This window comes from Ahaetulla prasina, chromosome 2 (assembly GCF_028640845.1).
Source record: "Ahaetulla prasina isolate Xishuangbanna chromosome 2, ASM2864084v1, whole genome shotgun sequence".
NCBI classification, from domain to species: Eukaryota; Metazoa; Chordata; class Lepidosauria; order Squamata; family Colubridae; genus Ahaetulla; species Ahaetulla prasina.
The window spans coordinates 121265930-121287796 of NC_080540.1; the positions used below are offsets into that span (position 1 = coordinate 121265930).

Here is a 21867-nt window from a genome sequence, read left to right on the forward strand (position 1 = left end):
GATCCAAAGATACCAGATTTGATAAAGATCTTTTTTCATGGCTCAAACAAAATGAGCCTACCCCCTGAAACACAACTGTGAAACTTTTTTCTTAATGAGCTAGTTTTGTTCTGAAAAATGTGGGACAAAAAATGAAAATGACAAGCTATGCTATTATTGAAAGTGTGTGGTGGCAACAGGATGTGAAGCAACATATTCAACTAGTAAAGAGCTACCTAACTCAGAGGTCTTGGATAACTCCAGATTTAGGAGACGAGCAATAGATACTGAACTGGAGTAACAATGCTTATGGTTCTAAAAAGCAGTGACTAGAAAGTCTCATTTAATACAAAGGATTCCAACCTTGGCAACTTTAAGACTTGTGGACTTCAACTCCCAGAGATTCAACTCCCAGAGACTTCAACTCCCAGAGAATTCTGGGAGTTGAAGTCCACAAGTCTTAAAGTTGCCAAGGTTGGAGACCCCTGAGCTAATGAACAGGATTCCAAGTAAGCCCTGAAAGCTCCCAATTATTGCATTTGAAGCAGACAAATCAAGTAAACATATTGTCAAGCCATTGAAGTTACTTCAATCATAAAGCAAACTTTAAAAATCTAATACTTTAAATTTATTTTTATTTTAAATTTATAGTTTAAAATCTCCTTACCTAATCAACACTTTGTTAGGAAACATAACAAAGCCTCTCTACCCAAACTATGTGTCAACTAGGCTCACATTTGTAGAGTTCAAACAAGCTAATTTATTGTTCTATGCTTATTCCACAGGAATCTCCCCGGCTGGGAGCTTTAGCCTGGGAAAGACAAAATGAGCAGGAGTGAAATTCACTTACCTTCGCTACTGGTTCGCAAATGTGAGCATACACGTGCCTCCTCCACGCATTCACAGAGCCTTCTGCGCATGCGCAGAAGGTCAAAAACGGGACGTGATGACATCTGGGTAGGTGAGCAGAGCCTCCCGCCGCTGGTACTACCAGTTTGCCAGAGCCAGATAGAACCGGCTGAATTTCACCACTGAAAATAAGGCTCAGACATTTTGTGGGGGGGGAGCAGACCTTGCCCACTTGAGTTTATGTGTTGTGTTTACATAACAATTCCAAACTAATTTCCCACTTCAGTCCTTCTCTGGCTGGGACAGTTGGTCTCCAACATTGTGCCAGTTTATCAACTTTACAAAGTCTTTTAGAAATCTTATCTACACTGCATTAGATTTTTAAAACTCTCATAATTAATCCAACTCATGTATGATTTCCTGTGCTATGCATTTAAAGAAGTGTTTCATTTTCATGAAGTAAATCAAAACAGGAAACACAACAGGAACAAAACCAAAGCTAAGAAATAGGATTTTCATTACATGTTCTCATAATAGAAGTTAAGATAAAGCAAGTCTATAATTATAATTAACTGTATCTCTTTAGTACAAGATTGGTAGCAGGGATTTATGTTTATTTTGTGTTTAAGCTATACTGTCCTCAAGCCCCATGAAGAAGGCATCATAGCAGTTGAACATGAGTGATTATGAGAAGGGCTTCGCAATCCAGGGAAAAAATGTAAATTGGCAGATAAAATATATTTACCCTCCTGCTAAGAATGACACCTGCTAATAGAGCAGGAACCAAGAGCCTAGGATAATCCCCAAATTTCAAACACATTTTGCTTAGGGAAGTGTAAACCTATTAATATCTAAAGGTTGTAAATCCTTGTAACAAGAATGCTCTTGAAACCAGTGCCATTTTGCTAAGGTTGACCCCCAGTCTGTTTCCTCTCCCCATTTCATCCATACCCTTACTGCCTTCTGATACAGGAACAAGACCTCCACAATATTGTTTGTTGACCTCAGATATAGAATTGGGTATCAATTAATCATGTGTCAGTGTATAATCTTACACAGTTGTTTTGTGCAGATTTTGAAAAAGAGTTGGGTTAATGTCAAAACTGTGATACTCTGCCTAGCAAGAACTGGGGCTAGATTTCATACAACTAGAACCAACCCCAGAAGAAGGAGGAGACACTACAGTACACTATCTCCCACTCTCAGCCCCTCGAGACAGTCTGTAAGGAATACATGACTAATGGAATCAAAAGATGATGAGAATTCAAGTAGAATCAGAGAGATTGTATGACCCCGTCACTGTCATCCATAAATACTCTTTCATTGCTAAAGACAGTCCTACAGCCCAACTGAAAAGTGTCTGGATAATCTATTTCTTTCACGACCTTCTGGGGTTGCCTTCCGTGACATATTTGGCTTCATTATCACCAGCACTGACATTATTCTTTGATGCAACTTCACAAATTCATTGAATTAAGATATGGTGGTAAACATATTGCAGAAACAGTATGCAAATCACTGCCAGATTCCAACTTCACTTGCAATTTTTGAAAACCAGAATCAGCATAGCAGAAATTATATCAGCTTTAGGAAAGAGTCATGCCTACTACCATGTACCACCAGAACAATGGATAGATTTCATTTCTGCACTTGCATTGGGACAAGTTTCACCACTTAACCAAACGTCAAGACCATATGGTAGAAGAAGTCCAATCAGATATGATTCAGTGAGGATCAAGGCCATCTCTCCTATGTATCTGTCTCTCAAATATATCTCTCCTAACACGTCTGTAACTTTACCTCATAAACCAGCTGTTTCCCCTGAAGCTGACATAGAAAGATTTGTTATATATGGCAACATTTTATTCACATATTTATTATGATTTTATTTAAATTTCATCAAGAATGTTTACTTTAAGCAGCATTTATTCTACAGATATACAAGAACATCTGAAACCTCCTAATAGGGTAGTGCAAGCATCAGTGAAGCCAACAGAGGAAGGATGAGGCTGACAGGAGTTTCTTAGAAATGCAGTATACCAAAGACCACATATATTTGTACTGATTTTTTTTTTCAGTTATGCTTCTCTGTTTTCAAAGATGAAAAAGGAAATGGTTGAAAATGAAAACATTTTTTAATTAAAAACATATTTGTTGTAATAAACAGCTATCCATAGTATTGTTCTGAAAAAATGTGACATGCTATATATAAAATAGTAGGTTATTGCAATTAGTTTTTAAGCATCTGAGCATTTCCTTCCTCAAAATTGAAATTGAAAAGACCTCTAATTTTTGAGCAGTTTTGTAGCATTAAACTCATATTCAGGACCTCAAATCAAACTAAGGTCTTTCTTCCTCTGACACAAACTTTGCATATCAAATTAATCTGTATGTGCCAGAAATAATTTATGATCCATCAACAGAACACAGAATTCAAGAGCAACCTTACATATTTTAGATCTGAGTTTCCTAGTTCCTAGTTTCCAATACAGTCTATGAACATCAAAAACACTTGTTAACTTCTATAGCACATCGCTATCTCTATCTCTATGTTTCTGTATTCATGTATATTCCAAACCGTTCTTAGAAAATCAAAATATCAATTGCAGCATTTTTATCTAGAATATGTTTCTATGCCCCAAAGGGAAGAGAGGTAAGATAATTGAGAACATTCAGCTTCTCATGAGGGCATGGTGGGAAAAAGTTTGCCTTTAGGCAAACTGGCCACACTCCCCATATTAACCATTTTATGGAATGCCCAGAAGATGAGTTCAGAATTTCCAATACGCCCATCAGCTCAAAAATGTTGAGAATTCAATTTAAAACACCTAGTTTCTGTGACACTCATATTTGTAATAAATTATTTATTTTATAAAACAGGTTAGATTAAGTTAAGTTAAAGCAATAAAGAGACAATATACAAGAAGCCCAAACTGTGAAAATACAGATTATACTGTGAAAGTCCTTAACAGCATCATTGCCACCCCACCCCCTTGATAATGCAAATTATCTACTAAAAGCAAATGTAGAAAGGAAGAACGGAAGTCCAGCCCTGCTAGTATTCCTGAGATGGAGTACTGACACTTTACTTATAATTCGTTCAAATTTAGCATCTAAAAATTACCAATAATTTGTTGTCAAACCTTGAAAAAGCCAAACTGACAATGGACTTTAGGTCTTACATCCTTTTGCATGAATTACTCTCTAAATCCAGTGGATTTAGAGAGTAATTAAAGTCCCCACACACCCCATTTTGGCTCTCAGGTAAGTGCAGGGAGGCCTACTTGGCCCAAAATGGGGCACGGGTGGGGTGGGTGCAGTGAGCCCCCCCCCCCGGCAGCCCATTTTTGCTCCAGAAGGCTGCAGGGAGGCCTACTAGGCCCAAAATGGGGCACAGGGGTGGGCAGCGCTCCTTGCAGCCTATTTTTGCTCCCAGGGGGGTGCAGGAGGCTGAGTGCTGCCTGTCCCACCCCCTGGCCATGGCCACCATGGCCATGCCCATGTAGCCAGTCATTAGGGCAGAGAACCAGTTGTTAAATAATTTGAATCCCACCACTGTCTAAATCTGTCCATTAACATCACCTTACATTCAAAACTGGAGTGTTAATTGCATCTGAAACACTGAAGTTTTTCCTGTGTAGCCTCACTTCTAAATATCAACCTGTGTCCCTTTCCTCACTCAGAAAAACTAAATCTGAAGCAGCAGATTTCTAAATCTAAGTTAGCAACCACACATTTGGAGTTTTTTCCACTGAGTTCTGTAAAGTCATATTTCTCCTAATCCAGCCCAACAGATGAAAAGAACAAAATCTACACAATTCCTCAGAACATTTCTAGCATGCCAATTTCTTCATGTGCACATCTGAGCACATGACATCATGTTTGAATGCTACTATCGATTCAGCAGGCATAACATCTACTGCAGTCAGTTACTGATTTTCTATGACTATGTTAAAGCAGCATGTGAGCCATGATTTTCAGTCCCTCACCTATTATTCAGTAATTCCTTTAAAAGTTCAGAAAGAAAACATTCCTTTCGTTGGAAAGTAAATAAGCACAATTTGCCTCAAGAATGAAGTAATTAGAATGGAAATTATGACATAGATTGCATAGAGGGCTATAGAAAAAGAAAGTAGAACTACTTAAGGAAACCCTAAGTGAAAATGCTGGCATTCATCAGTATGATTTTCTGGATGTCAGTCCTGCTGAAGAAATTTGGGGCATAATGTTTTCCTGGTTCAATTTCACTGTTCTGACAGAAAGCAGAGGGACCTATTTTGCAAGGCAGTAGTCAAGCAGTAGTCAAACACATGGTAAAGACCTTCCAGGTGATTGAAATTTACTCAGAAGTAGAATAAACTGCCATTGAACATGTAAAGGATGTGAGCCAAAGAAAAGGACCATTGGTGGCGCAGTGGTTTGAATGCAATTAGAACACAGGCTAACTGTGCCCACAGACTGGAGCTTGATCCTAATTGGTTCAAGGTTGAGTCAGGCTTCCATCCTTCCAAGGTCAGTAAAATGAAGACTCAAATTGTTGAGGGCAATATGCTGACTTTGTAAATGGCTTAGAGAGTGCTATAAAGCAAGATGGAGCAATATATACCATAAATGTAAGTGCTATTGCTATTGTTCCAGATTTCTTAGTAGACTATATAGCTTCCACTCTAACTAACATACATCTTATATGATGACCTTATATGATGACACCTTATATGATGACCCCTGTGGCTGCCTTATCAAGAGAGATCCTATCACTTTACAGATGTATGTATTGTTGCAACAGTTGTTTCCACATAAACCAACTTCTTTTAAAGAAGCACGGGATTCCATTTAGATCAATTTCAGTTAAAGTTTTCATTTTATATTATTTATATTTATTTATAGTATTTATTTCCCAACAAGAACAACTCTATTGCATCAGATCCACATGTTGTGGTCCACCAGCAGCCTGCGGAGCTGGCAACGGAGTCGGACAGCAATGAGGCTGAGGAAGAATGTGGGCCAGTCCTGGAGGCTCGGGAAGGCCCGGATGAGGGCTCTGCGTCGGAGGCTGAGATGGGGCCAGGCCATCGGGTAGTGAGGTACGGACCCTAGAGCCTCCAGAGACTACAGTAGTGAGGCAGAGGAACAGGAGGAGCCTGTTCCTAATGCACGCATGAGAAGAGCTGCCAGAAGGCAAGAGCAGCTCAAGCAAAGAGGATGACTCGGAAGTAGGGCCAAGAGATGATTGGCTCCTCCCATAAGGCTTAAAACACCAGCAACGGCATTTGGGCTTTGCCAGAAAACAACATTGATAGCTTCATCTTCTTGCATTTATTTTGTATTGGTGTCTTCTGAATGTTTGCCAAGACAGGCTTTTGGCAGTTTCCTTAATTGGACCAAGGTTGGTGATAGGACTGAGGAATTTGTGTTGGGAGGAATTTGCTTTAATTTAGTTGAACTACTGAGAATGAAGTAATTCTCAGCTTGTTCAAATAAAGTTTGTTTGTTTTTTCACTGACTGAGTTTCCTAATACCTACTTGGGCCTGGGTCACAACACCACATACTTAATACAGTAGTAATAGAAAAATGCTGAATTCGTTTATGGAAGAACAATTTAACTGGTTTGGAAGAATGCTTACACCGCTATGGTGAGATCTTACAGGAGACCAGATTTTCCCCAAATTCTTCTTTTGCTTTAACCAAAGAACTCATCTAGTTAATTCTGAGAGGATCTGAAATCATTCTAAGAATATAACTTTACCAGATCTTCCATAGCCTGAGAAGATGAACTACTGCAGCCACAATGGAACAATGGAAGCTTGGGACATTTAGTAGCACAAATCAAAGTATTTAAGTATCCCATAAATACATGGAATATCTAAGACCACCATAATGAAGAAACCACCATCCCAATTAGTAGATCTGGGCCTTCCTGAAAGGGGGCTCCTCAGCCCAGAAAGAACAAGGCCACTAAGAATTAGGGCAAAAGAGAACTCCAGATCAAACACTTCATAAAGTTTACTTTCACAAGCTTTTACTTATCTAATTGATAAGAGTATCAGATAGAATATATTCTTGGAAAAAGAAGTAAAATTGCCATTATTCAATTCCCATGTGGAACAGAATGCTTGATGCTGGTATAAAGAAAGCAGGCATTTCACTGGGTACAACCAAATAAAACTGCAAAGCTTAAATGTTGATTGTGCAAACTGGCACACAAAAATGAAACAAGCAAGCAAACCAGGTCATTGGTAGTTTTTCAAAAGCAACACTCAATGTGTTGCATGCCACTATATGTGACACTAAAAAGACAAGCAGGTTTTCCTTTTAAGGGGTTAGCCTTTATTCATTTTTTCCAAACACAAATTTTCCTGAAATCAGATCATATTTTTTCTGATATCTATAGGTATCCTATATATGCCAACCAGCTTTTTAAAAAAATTGTCATTCTTAATACCAGTCAATGAGCAGGAATTTTTTTTACAAGTATAACTATACATCACTTACAGATGTTAGCTACCGGTAGATCATAATGTGGCGTTCCCCAAACCAAGTTGGTCATAAATTTTGGACTTTTTCAGGACTTTTGTAGCACTCAGAACAGAGAAATGCTGGAGAGAAACAGTATTATGGTTAAGATGTTGAACTGGCAACAGCAACAGGTTCAGGTTCACCCTTAGCCCCAAAATTCACATTTGACTCTGGGCCCAGTGTTCTCTATCAATCCATCCTACCTCACAGGGTAGCTATGGGGAAAAAAATTGGAAGAAGAGCTATGCACAATGGTCATAAATCAAGCCTGCAAGTCATTCGCAGTCATCTCCAGAGTTTGTAATGTACGCTTCATGTCAAAGGAAATAAATAATCTTGGCTTTCCAAAACAGCTATGTACAAAATCTAATCTCCCTCTCTGCACATATCTACACAAACACTCTGTGCTCATAGGATCTTCACTGGAGAGAAATCCTTGGCTTCAGGAACCCAAATTTAGATTGAAACAACAACCCCGCCAATGAAGTTTCTGCACAAGGAGACATTTCCCCCCTGTACATACCCCTATAAGAGAGCAATTATAAATAAACTGTAAAGTCTTTTCTAATTCTAAAAGCAGCTAAGATTCTATCATTCTCCTAAATGTATTTAACTGACATCTTTTATCTGTGGAGAAGTATAAAGAAGAGTCTTGGTGAACAGGGAGAGGACTGCTGCAAAATAGTTAGCTACAACACAACACTTGCGACATCTCATGAAATTAGTTCTATAGCAGTCAACATGATGTTCCTGTCTTGCTAGAAGGGAAGTGTGTTTGTGCATACAGAGGGAGGAAGAAGCAAAGAGAGCTGAACAGCAGCAATCAAATGATAATTTAATACTTCACACTCCCAGTTCCTCTTTGCATCTCCACTTCCCCTTTTGATTACCAAGAGTATTCTCACTCGGAAAAATTTGCTTTTACCAGCCACTTTCTCAAGTGATTTCCGAAATATTCCCCATTTGTAACTGTGGGCAGGCAGAATTCCTTACTTCTTTCTGTAACAATTACTCAGACTTTGTCCTGTCACTTTATATTTACGGGACCGTCTACTGCCACCGATTGCCTCCCACCGACCCGTGCGCTCTCACAGGGAGGGACTCCTTAGGGTGCCGTCCGCCAGGCAGTGCCGACTGGCGACACCCAGGGGAAGGGCCTTCTCTGTGGGGGCTCCCACCCTCTGGAATGAACTTCCCCCAGGACTCCGCCAACTTCCTGACCTTCAAACCTTCCGCTGCGAGCTTAAAACACATCTATTTATCTGTGCAGGACTGGACTAGAATTTTAATTTTAAATTTAATTTTAATGGGGTTTATATCATTTTAATTGTAATTTTAAATTTTGGCCTATTTAAATAAGTTTTTTAATTTAGTGTTTTACCTTGTACTATATTTGTATTTTTTACCGGCTTGTAAACCGCCCTGAGTCCTCTGGGAGATAGGGCGGTATAAAAATTTGAATAAATAAATAAATTAAATAAATAAATATCAAATCAGTTGTGTCAATTGTTGTTTCTCCTTCCCCAGGGATCCAAAGGTGAATGATGAGCTTGAAAAAGACACAACTGTTGGAAAAGTAATAAAAAGGTTTAGACAACTCCAGCTAGATTTAGGAGAGAAAAGAAGATGCATTTAATATCCATTATAATCAAAAGGCTGTTGAATGGACCACAGGATATAAATAATCATTTTTAAAAATCTCCCTAACCATTAACCCAACAAACAAGATTTAGAGTAGCACACACGGCTATTTAACATTCACAGGGAGTTTTGCAAAAACAGAATTCTTCACATTTGAGGACTTGTTTACATTGCAGCTCACTGAAGTACAAAGAAATTTATTGTGCTGCCTCATTCTCAAAAAGAATGCCGCCATTATCTCTCTCTCAACAACTGCTATAATCTCTGAGAACCTCCACCAAATGATAAGCAATGGCAGCTACTTTTAGAGAGCTGTCACCTGAAAACAAAATTTTTCACACTCCACTCGGTTTGTTTATCTGGGACCTCTGCTCCAATCAACTGCCTTTGACACAACATTGTCACTAATCAGCTTTAGAGTATATCAAAGATGGGAACAATTTTTACAATTCCTGACAAGTTTGTTTGTTTGTTTGTTTAGAACATGTATATTGGCTCCCATTTTAAACATATAAATCTGGGTAGCTAACAACCAATTTAAACAATTAGTTTTCTTTTAAAAAAATATCTAAAACCAAACATATAATCCAATACAAAAGAAAATCAAAGCACCAGGTAACAATTTTACAGATGCACAAATGTCATTTATTTGTTTATTTGTACCCCATCTTTTTTTATTTTTACAAATAACTCAAGGTGGTAGACATATCCAGCACACCTTCCTCCTCCTATTTTCTCCCCAATGACCCTGTGAGGTGGTTTGGGCTGAGAGAGCCACTGGTCCAAAGTCACCCAACTTGCTGTCATGGCTAAGACAGGACTTGAACTGACAGTCTCCTGTCAGTCAGTTTCTAGCCTTGTGCCTTAACCACTAGACCAAACTGACTGTAATACTGGCTTTCCTAACATACTGATCCTAATGCCTGGGGAATTAGTGGCCTTCTGCTTGGTGCTTTCTGAATCTGAGGGGCCAAATTGTTTCACAGGAAAAATGTTATGTTAGAGAAGGCATATTATCTCAGTCCTGCAAGATGACAGTGTTTAAAAGATGAAACCTGGAGCATGCTGAATCTATCAGATTTGATAGAATGGGCTGAAACTCTTGGAGGTAGGTAGTCCCACATAAAGCCTGGCCCCATGCCATGGAGGTTTTTCAAGGTGATAACCAGCCCCTTGAGCTGCATCCTGGTAGCATACAGGAAGGTAATACATCTCACAGTGCTACACTGGCATGTTTTGCAGCACTCAAAATTATGCATGTGTATTTTGAAATCATTGATGCTTCTAAGTATTCTTCAGAATTCTGAGTATTCTTCGGTATTCTCATGTTGTAAGAGAAGTGGGGTTGAAGTAAACCAGTTGAGAAATGGCTAAGACATGAGTGGAAGTGAGCAAATCTCCAGGCGCAGGAATGGGCACAACTGGTGCATAAGATGAATGGAAGTCATTGACCGAGGCTGTCACCTGCTCTTTCAGCAGGAACCATGAATCAGGAGGAGCCCCAGATAGCGCACCAACTCTGTTTGAGGAAGCATGATCCCAACAAGAGTTAAAAATGAAAAATCAATAGATCCAGAGGGGTCAAAAACCCAGGACCACTTGGCCTTGTCAATTTCTGGCAGAGAAACAAACAGTAAGCATGTAAAGTGCTCATTAAATGTTTAACTGATCCACTGACATATATATACCATCCAAGCAAGCCATCCCCTAACCAAGTCTATTTTGGGTATTGAAGCTTTGCTGGAGTAGGGAACAGAATGGATTGTAGTTGCAACAAGCAATGAATAGAAGGGTTTAAAGTCCTAATGTCCTGGACTCCCACAATTACCATTACTTCATTGACAAAAAATGGAAAAATCACATTTGCTAACTGTCATCTTCATTACATGCATAAAGGCATGAAAGATCCCTCAATTTCAGTCACTTTTCCCTTGCTTTTAAGGATCTAAGCAAAAATCATTGCAACCTTTTGAAAGAGAAATAATAAACATGTAAAATTGCTATGATAAAAAAACCCACATAATTTGTCTAAGCCCAATATTTATTTTAGTTTATTGCCGAATATATGTAATTTCATTAAAAAAAACCACATAAGGAGGAGGAGGAGAATAAAATGTTGACTGTGAGATACTTGATAGGCAAAGAGGGTTCTTGTTTTCTATCATCCAAATATTTAAAAAAATTAAAAGAAGATCTCAAATATTTACAGTTGCACAAACTACAGAGTGATTCATATGTGATCTTCAGTTGGGGAAGTAGAGGACATGGCGGATTGGGGAAAGCACTAGAATATACAATCATGGCTCAGCTGAGACAGCAAAATGCCACACACATACACATGTGTAGTTCACAGGATGAAGAAATACAAAGCTACCTAAAACCAGCAGTAACACTTTGCAGTCTAGCACTGTTGTGTATTGTTAACACTAAAAAACAGTAGGGCTTTAAGCAACAGATTTGTCTAATGTAAGACAAAGGAAGTTCCATCTTTACCATTTTAGAGTTTTAAATGTATTAAATAAAAATACCACAGAATTTCTAGTATTTTTTAAAAAAATAAATATCAGGCATTTTTGGCCGAACCTATAAATCTGATTTGTCTAAGTTAATTTTAACTCCAAACTGGCTAATAATGAATCAAAAGATTCCATAATCAGAGAACAGCACTGATCATACACATAACCCCCGTGTATTGTAGCATGTCATAGGCTGTGGTATGTCAGTAAATTGTTAATATCCCCAAAGGTTATTAAGTGGAAGTTCAAATTTATCTATCTATCTATCTATTTAAAAGATTTGTTCGGCCACCTCTCTAAAATACAACTCTGGACAGCTCCCAATAATAAAACCCAAAACTATAAAAACCATAAATCTTTTTTCCTTTGAGATTAAATATTTTATTAGTTTATCAAAATATAAAATACAGAAATACACACCATCAAAACAAAACTCAGTTTCAGTCGTGCTCTTGGGGGAATTAGTCAATTTAATCTCTAACAAAGAATTTTCATGTGGCTTCACAGGAAATGGAGACAAGTACACTGGGGACTTAGATCAGAGATGGAGTTATTTACACCCATCCACATATGGTTGGCTGACAAGTCCCATGATGACCAATGGTCATGGAGGTTAGATTCAGTGTGTAATGATAGACCACCAGCAAGGATCTTTAATATTGGTTACAATATCTTGAGGCTACAGTACTGCAAGGGTTTTAGTGAAATAGGACATGGAAAAGAAGCAAGCAGGAGAATAAATTGGCTGAAATCTTTAGTGCGAAAAGTTGGGTACCACCATTTCGAACAAATTTTATTAAAGCTCATAAATATGGTTCACTTCATCACATGCCTGCAGTGGCTAAAATGATGTGGGATTTAAATTGTAATGAAGCAGTGGTGAAGAGAAGAGAAGGTGTTTCTGCAGACGCAGGCCGCACATGTCACAAGTACGGTATCTTTTTCATTAACAATTAGAACGTATTAAGGACACATTGTTGAGACTTTCTGAGATTGGCTTAAATCTTTTGATGTCTAGTATGTGAGTTCTCTCACTGAATTTGATTGGGGAAATTTTCTTTTTCTCCAAAATACATTTGAAATCTACAACAAAGTGTCTTGGGAGGCAGAAACGTTCTTTTGAGTCCTGATATCAAACTTGTGTCCATGATTATTTATTTATTTATTTTTGCACAAAGAGGGCATTGTTTGCAGACATGCTATGTGTCACATTAAAGAAAGAGCAGCTGATGTTGGCGCTAATCTAGTTTGTGCACTTGTTGATGCCTGTGATTGGGTTGTTGTAGGTGTAGGGGAAATCTGGATTTGCTTCAGTATGCAAGAGAGGGATGCAACTTGCTGGCAATAAGACATTAGTTTGCTACTCTTCCCCAATCTAGTGTCTATACAGGTTCCTTCAAAACTTTATTTTTTTAACCATCTTTCTTCACACCCATACTTCCAAAGGACTCAGTGTTTTCATATACTGTACAGAAATTAGGGGATTTCCCCACCCTACAACTATTGGCGAAAACAAATGTCAGAATGCTGAAAATATCTCTGAGATCTTGATCCGGACCAGAATTTGTGTGTTCCAGCCCAGTTCTCCTCCAGTTTTCAAAATAATCTCCCAAGAAAGTTACAGCTAATTCACACATTCATCAGGGCTAAATCAGGAACTGCATCAGCCATCCTTATTTGGAGCTCTCCAGATTAAGAGTTCAGTCTGGAATGCTGCAAATCCAAAACATTGTGAGTTGTTCTAACAATCTATCTTCAGGGAACTGCAGTTGCTAAGGCTTTGGGGATGAATAGTCTTAGTCCAGGATTTCTTAACCGTGGCAATTTAAAGGTGCTGACTGGAGAATTCTGGGAGTTGAAGTCCACCCATCTTCAAGTTGCCCTACTGTGGCGAGTACTGTGCTCCACACAACTTTGGGAGGGCTGAGAGCTCCAATGGGCAAGCAATGATGCAACTTGGCAGGACTGGTTGTGGTGTATTATGGGTAAAGCTGGGTAATTCTTCTTGGGTTTTCTTCTTGGTTTGGGGAATTAAGGTATGAATTCCCTGATTAGCCTGTCCCTCTTTTTAGGCTTATGGTACATCTTTGCATGTTTTTAGACTAAAATGGATGGAAAGAACACTATTGGTTTTTAATAATAGCAATAGCACTTAGACTTATATACTGCTTTACAGTGCTTTACAGCCCTCTCCAAGTGGTTTACAGAGTCAGCATATTGCCCCCAACAATCTGGGTCCTCATTTTGTCCATCTCGGAAGGATGGAAGGCTGAGTCAACCTTCAGCCTGGTGAGATTTGAACTGCCAAATTGCAGGCAGCTGAAGTAGCCTGCAGTACTGCATTTTAACCACTGCACCACCATAGCTCTAATGAGAGTTAGAGGGGACTATAAAGTTTGTAGTAAAGGGAATCCACAAGACATAGGGTGCCCATTCTTGATATACCTAAAAAAACACAATCATAAATGTTTTAAATCTAGACTGGTATTTTAAAAAATAACTGATTTATATCATAAATCTAAACTTTCACTGTTGCTATTTATTGATAACAAATTCAGATATAAAGCAGAATCACTATGGACACAGTTTACGTTTATCTTGACAACAGAACACACAATACTTGTTCTATCTTCCAATGCAAAAATAATTCCCAAAATTAATATTAATAATTCTATCAATTTTAAGAATATTTAACTATTTTGGAAACACCAAAATAGGATTAATGCATAAGATTTGGTCATGAGTTCTGATTGCTCCAAAACAATTAAATGTTCTTAGAACTGTTAGAAAGGTGATAGAAAGTGAGTAAAGATTTAAAGATCCTGATGTATTGTTAAAATTGGTTCCTAAAATCAGGAATTTATTTATGAAGAACTTTGGAATCAATGTGCTTGGATTGTTACAAAGAAAATTGATCTTGGGAAGATACTTGCATACAAGATATCTAAAGGTAGCTTGATAAAATGTGCACACTGTCAATTTATCATCTCCTAATACAAACCTATTTTCACCTTGTTTTTCCATACCTGACATGCAGTTTTTCCCAAGGCAGATTTATTTCCAAGCACTATTTCCTAATGCAGGCATTTTTATTTCTCCAATGTAAATTTTCTTCTCCAATGTTCAGAAACACCCAAAACAACTGCTTCATAAATATCAGGTAACTCGGAATAGGGAAGGGCAATTTCCTTCCAGTTTATGTATTAAATTAGATCAGTTCCTAGTAAATACAAGAGGAAACTAATTCCATTGAAAGGTAGCAGGTCAAGTGAGGCTACCCAGAGCAGACTACATGACATGAAATTCTATCCACCTAACACCTCACTATCCTGCATCTCTCCCCTACCCTAACATCTGCCTGTAGGCTTACCTGCTTAGAAATAGGCGCAGCTCTATTCTTGCATTGATTTATTTACAAAATGCCGATGCAAACACCTTATTGTCTTCTTGCCACCACACAACTATCTTTCTAACAGCCTGAGCCTCCTTGGCTTCTTAGGCTGCAATGAAACCTCCAAAGAAGGTCTTACAGGGAAGCTCTTACTACTGGGCATTTCAATTTGGAAAGTGTACACCATCAGGATGCATGACAACAAGGATAACAGAAAAGAGGAGGAGGAGCACACACATATTCTTTCAGCATTTTTAAAAATGTTGGGCCGGTGAATAGCGCAGGCTAGTAAAGCCTGTTATTAAGAACACAAAGCCTGCAATTACTGCAGGTTCAAGCCCGGCCCAAGGTTGACTCAGCCTTCCATCCTTTATAAGGTAGGTAAAATGAGGACCCAGATTGTTGGGGGGGCAATAAGTTGACTTTGTAAAAATATACAAATAGAATGAGACTATTGCCTTATACACTGTAAGCCGCCCTGAGTCTTCGGAGAAGGGCGGGGTATAAATGTAAACCAAAAAAAAATAATAATTATTTATTATGCTGCCAATTTCCCCTATAAGGCAACACTATCAAATGTACCACCAATAGAAATGTCACTGAAATTCTCAGACGTCCTGAAAAACAGAAGCCTTTTCACAGGAGCAGAAAATGAAAACACTTCAAGGCAGCATACATTTTTATTGCAGAAATTCGTGATTTGCTTTACAAGCCATGTGTTAGAAGATGCCATGATAGCAGAGACATGGCTATGGGGCTCATCTGGTCAACAAAGGTTCAGGTTGTTTGCTTTTAACCTGGCACCTTCCAGGAAGGTAGCTCACTATTCTCATTCTTTCCTTGACAACATGGCCAGGGCCTTATTGGTTGGGGATAACAAAAGTTGTGCTTCAATATTTTGGGGAGGAATCAGGCTGGGGGAGGCTGGCTGATAAAACTGCCTTTGGAGAGAAGCTACACTTAATTCTTCCTATTTGCTGATATCTCAATGTTAGGGAAACGTTTAACATCAGACATGCTAACAGCCGTCTCAGTCTTGATCCCAGATTAAAGATTATCTCTTGACCCAGTCCTTGCACACACACAACCAAAACTTTACTATCAACCCCAACTGAGGATGTTAATCTCAATAAGGACACAATCAGCAATCACCAAATGTTTTGAGGGTCCTGTTATCCTTCTGCCCCAGGCAAGAGGAATAGCCTTTATGTCAGAACCCCTTTGAAATTCCTAGTTCCTAAAATAGTTTCTCCCTGCCATCCAGGTTGCTCTATTTAGCAGCAAATGAACAATAGTCACCCTCTGCCTTCTTAATGAGTCACCTACAAAGCCTGTAACCATTGACCTGCAAGAACACCCCCCACTCCAAAACAAAAACAAAAAACAAAAGAGAACTCCTGAGCAGCATTCTCATATGGAAATTTTCATGGTATTAAAACAGTCATGGTTACATCTAATTTGGATCAAAGGTGCAATGGGAGACTGTGGAAGATGATTCCAACCTGAAGGTGCAGCATAACTGTCCTAACTCAGACTATGAAGAGTTATGCAGGGAACAGCACTGGATAGCAACATGATTTTAATCTAGGTCTCCCTGGCTGCAGATGCCATTACACTTCTCTTTTCACTCTTTGAAGCAGGTAAGAGAGGAGACCATGTTGACTTAACATAATGGTGGATGCATTGAAAGCAGAAAACTCTTGTGCCTGCAAGCAGGTGTTTTGTCATCTAGTAAAGAATTGTAAGGCCAATTGCAGGCCCCAGGCTCAGAACTCTTGTCTTTGCTTCATAGGGTAGAGGTAGGCAGACCATGGATGTAAGACAATCTACCGGCCAGGAAATGGGAGCCTATTTGACAGCTGCTACATTTTATGACTACAGATGGCTAATAACAATGGGGAGGGGGGGGGAATAAAAGGAAATGCCACCTGTCTGGATGGGAACTTGTTTATGTATTACTGTACATTTGAATATATGGTGGTACTTGGAAATAAGCAAAGTCTTTTAACAATGAAAAGTCAACATAAGAGGTGAGAAAGAGAGGGAGTGGGGAGAGAGAAATTTTATCTCCAGGAAAAAATACTAGAGTTTGGTTGAAAATCTGAACTCATGAAATAAGATTACTGTAATAATTTCTTAAAGCCCTAATAAAAAATATGCCTGAAGCAATTTACTTAAATGGTCTAATGCTTCAGTCTTTTATATATGGATTTTAAAAGGAAGCATAACACTAAAATGCCTTATAGTGAATACATTTACTGAACTATAAATGTGCCAGGACATAGAATTTGTGGCAGTCGTCCCATTGTTGCACACAATGAAGCAACCAAATCAATTCACTTAAAGTCTTGGGGATTTTTTTCTGAAATCAACAAATTTATAAATAATATAATCCAAATTTGTCATGGCAAAACATGGACAAGGCAAATATGCCTAAACACATTAATGTACATACACAAGTAAAAGCCATACCAAAAGCTGCCCTAAGATGTTTTAGCATCAGAGAATGAAAATTGCCTAAGCAAGTATCTACTCAAGCAAAATATATTAAACTGTTATGAAAAAACTGGCCAATTTTAAAAGCAACATATAGACTCAACAACCTAATCATTGTGCCATGTTCCCTCTGGTGAAGAGGAGCCTTTTCCTGAGCTGAAAGGGAGTGTTTCTCTAATTGAGAAAATGCAAATTTCATTAGTATAGCATATCAGCATAATACCTTTTTCATGGCAGTGTTTATTTGCCTAGCTGTTCAGGTATATTTCCAACGCTTAAGGCTTTTTATAGCTGGTCTCTTATTCTGAGGTGCTGCACTTAGGAGAATAAAACAACAAATAAAACATAGACCTCCCTACTGACATGTCTTCCAGCTTGATTTACAGTAGGTATAGGCTACTATGGTAGAAGGAAGGATGAGTAAAGCAGCAAGTGTGTTTCCAACTTGGCCCATCCCTGCTAAATTTGTAAGAGAGAAAGAATCTTTAAACCATTCTGTATTTATATCTAGGATACTATAAGTATCAATAACCTTATGTTGTTCTGCAGGATTGGATGGAAAGTTGCTGCTTTTAAAAATGTAAACCTACTTAAGTCATACCGAAATGAATGTGCTCTCATTTTTGCCTATGCTAAATACCGAACAGAAACTATGTGAAGGCAGATGAGAAACAGTTTGAAATCAATAAGTAAGAAATAATGTATTAACCTATCCAGCCACCTGGAACTGAGTACAAACATTCTCTAGAAGAATGCTGCTTTTAGCTTTAGCTACAGCAATAGAATTTAAACTTACATACTGCTTCATAGTGCTTCATAGTACTCTCTGTATGGTTTACAACGTATTGCCCCCAACAATCTGGGTCCTCATTTTATCAACCTCGGAAGGATGGAAGACTGAGACAAACTTGAGTTGGTCAGGATCGAATTCCTGGCTGCGGGCAGAGAGGGCAGGCTGCAATATGCATTCTAACCACTGCACCACCAGGGCTATTAAGCTTTCAAGTAAACCAGGTAGCTGCACCTGGAATTGCTCCCCAATTGGTCTATAGAGGACTGCCATCTGAGTCACTCAAGTGGAATTTGCAGGATAAAGACAAAAAGTAGGATAGAAGTTATTAAGAGATGGAACCAAAGCATAACATACCCATCATCATCAGGTTTCTGTACAGGTTATTGGAAGCAAATATAGAATTTAGTCATAGAGATAGAAGCCGTTGGCAGCTGTTTCTTCCTCACCAGCAATCTAGAATCTGTCTCATTATGAAAGTTGGACTGGGCAAAAACATTTGCCTCAGTTCTCATTTCTTAATGAAAGCTCTATTTTAGCTACTATAGAAACTCAGATTTCTATGCTAGACTTCCTGATATGTATAATACTAATTGAAACAAGTGCAGCAAAGGGAAGGAGAAGACTCAAGGGAGACACCTCTGAAATAACCTCTGAGACCAGATAATAGAGGCAAAGCTTTGATTTGATGACTAAGATTGGGTACTTTTTCTGCTTGGAAACCTGCAAAGTAGGAAGCCAAACAGTCTTCCAGCAAACAAAGTAACTCAGTTCCACTAATCAAAAGTTGCAAACTGGTTGTTAAACTTATGCCCAGGCAGACCAAGACAAGATAAATAAAATCTCTTCAGTATGGACCCATGATAAAACAACAGTCCTCTGGTTGCAAACTTGCCATGACATCCCAAAGCATTTTTGTTACAGACAGAACAAGCTTTCCTATGCATGCACCATCGCCTAATAAATATTCAGCATTGAGGTTGTTTCCTTGAATGGAGAAATCTCCTTACATCATGAATCCACATAGTTCCCAGCTCATGACACATTTGATTAGCTGTCAAATTAAACAACAGCCTGAGCAAAGAGACCATAGGAATCAATTATCCTTTATCAAGATAAGTATCTGCAGGGAACATGCCCCCCAGCAGCCAAAGATAATAGCTGTGGAACTCACACAAAGCACTTGTGACTGAAAAAAAAAAAAGAAATCTGCATAGCTGCATGTCACAATGCTCAAGCAAAGGAAGAGAGATTGGCCAATGCTCCTTCAATCAAGAACATTTCTGAATTTTTACCACAGCTCTGGGATGTCATTCACAAGTCTGATTTCCACATTAATCCTTCTTAGCACACTACAAAGTCACCTTGTGGTGAGGTGTAGTGTAGTATCCCCATTTATTAAGCCCCTTCATAATGTTGCTTCCTCCTTCTATGATGGTGCTGCAAAAATTAGCTAGCCTACTAATTATTTTATCTTGCATAATCCTTTCTCCATGGATAAATCATGTCTAGTGTTATTATTATTTTTTTAGGAAATGAGTCTGTTTTTATTTTTATTTTTTGTCACAACAGTATACACAAACATCATCAAAAATAAAAACAAGATATCATGAAAGAAAAATATGTATATATAAGTAAAAACAATGGACAGCTATGTTAATCTGATATAATGAAGGGAACAATAGGACAGGAACGATAGGTACTTTTGTGCTCTTATGCACGTCCCTTATAGTCCTCTCAGGAATGTCTTAATGGGTAGACTGTGAGTCTGATATCTCTCTCCCTGTCCTCCCCTCCCCTATCAAAAATGGTTAAAAAGAATGAAGGAACTTTGTACACATAGTGAATGAAGTCACCATAGAAATAAACATCCTGGTGTGTAAACACAATGGAAAAGGTGGGAGCAAGACACCAAGACCTTCGCAGGAAAGGGAGGGGAGTCCATGCAACACTCAAGGGTGAATAAGGATATGATAAAATGCCCCCTTTTGTTTTCTCTGCAGTCCCCAGCCCAGAAGCACAAGCACACTCAATGCACCTATTTGCATTTTCAGCCTGACTCTCTAGTTCCTTTTCTAAAAAAAACAATGCGTCAAAGTTGTATTGCAACATATTAACAACAATTTTTTTTTTTAAACCAAGCACTAAAATACTACCTTCAAGACTTCTCATCAAAGCTTTCAGTCCAATAAAGAGCTCAGATTGTGACCCGGGACCCATGCCACCGCTTGCAGCCCATTCCTGTACGGCTGCCGTTCAGCCCCTTCATGTCCCTGCTTCCCCAAAGCGAGCAAATCCGGATTTTAAAAGTGCTTCGAAGCAGTAAACATTGCAAATATTCTGAGGAAGTCCTTAGCATGCCGCGATCATCCGCCCGCGGGGCCAGACCCAGGATGATCCGGGAACCGGAATCCGCTCCTCCCCACCCCTGCGGGTCTTACTTCTCGAAGTAAGTTACTCCACGCCACGGAGAAGGTCCCACTTATCCAAGCTCAGCCTTCTGCTCCCATCTCATTTTCTTTGCTCAGGAGGAAGACCAAAAAAAAAAACACCAACAAAAAAAACCCTTTTCTTTTCGCGGAGAGTAGGAACCGAACCACCCCAGAACTTTGGGTCATTTGGTCATCCACGGAAGATTTGGCTCTAAATCACTAGTGGCAGCTGTAGCAGCAGCCACGGAGAAGGGCTGCCCATACCTGCATCCGTCCCGAATGCCAGCTGATCGTTTCCAAAACCTCCACGGAGATTTCTGCCCATTTACTCCATCACCCATTTGCCCCGATGCCCGGCTTCTTCCCCACCCCACCCCAATCCCCTCCCTGCCTATTCACGCATCTCTCAGTTCTGCTGATTGCTCGGGACATTTGCAACTAAATCCCCCCCGGAGGGTTAGTTTTGCACCCGAGAGAGATTGACCATCATCTGAAACCCTACCTCTCCCGAGCCATTCTGGACTGCCGCGCATTTCCCCACAATGCCCTTTGGGGACGGATCTACCTGTCCGGCGCCTCCTCCCTGAGTCCCGTCCTCCAGGCCCATCCTAGGGCCGTAGCTTAGGTTGCAAGTCGGACCCGGTAGATCTGGGATTCGAGACGTCCGCGCCGCGCTCAGCCTGCCGGGTTGCAACCCCAATTTTCCATTGCCGGGCCAAGGGAAAAATACAGCTTCAAGCTTCAAGGCTGGGCGAGAAACTTTCAAGCCCCGCCTCCCCCCCGCCCCCCGAGGAAAGCGCCCGGTCTTGCAACAGCCTCGCCTGCGCTTTAAGAGCAGAGCGGAGCGGCGCGGATCCAAGCGGAGTCCCCCAATGGTCACCTGTGTCTCTGCCCTCCCTGCATCCCGCCACCGTCGTCTGTGACTCCCTTACCAGCGTCCACGTTTGATTTCCAAACCTCCCTCGACGTTCAGTACATCCTTTAGAAATCTCGCCAAACCCCACTTAACGTTTATTCGTGAGCGTGCACGTGCAGAGAGTGACAGGCTGCAACCTGTATTTGTGTGTGTGTGTTTTGTCGCTTGTTTTCCTTTAAACTTCTTTGGTGCTTCTGCTCCTTTAATTTAGCATCCCATATTATGGAATAGCTTCTCTGGGGAGCAAAGGAGGAGTGGGGAAGCCAAGACTAGAGAAAAAGCAGCTAGCAGATTCCCCCCCCCTCTAAATACTCTGTCTAGATACTTTAGAATAGAATAG

At 39.6% G+C, this 21867-nt stretch overlaps 1 protein-coding gene across 3 annotated transcripts in view; it reads right to left on the minus strand.

Annotated features, from left to right (window-relative positions):
- PIK3R5 (phosphoinositide-3-kinase regulatory subunit 5) overlaps nucleotides 1-21577 on the minus strand; it is a 63739-nt gene extending 42162 nt beyond the window's left edge. The window contains exon 1 of one of the 3 annotated variants that reach the window (XM_058166179.1): nucleotides 21544-21577. The gene's annotated coding sequence lies outside the window, so the exon portion shown is untranslated. Of the gene's footprint in view, nucleotides 1-20335; nucleotides 20559-21176; nucleotides 21349-21543 lie in introns of those variants that run through there. The other 2 variants (XM_058166177.1, XM_058166178.1) reach the window with 2 other exon arrangements.
- Between the last annotated feature and the right edge of the window lie 290 nt (nucleotides 21578-21867).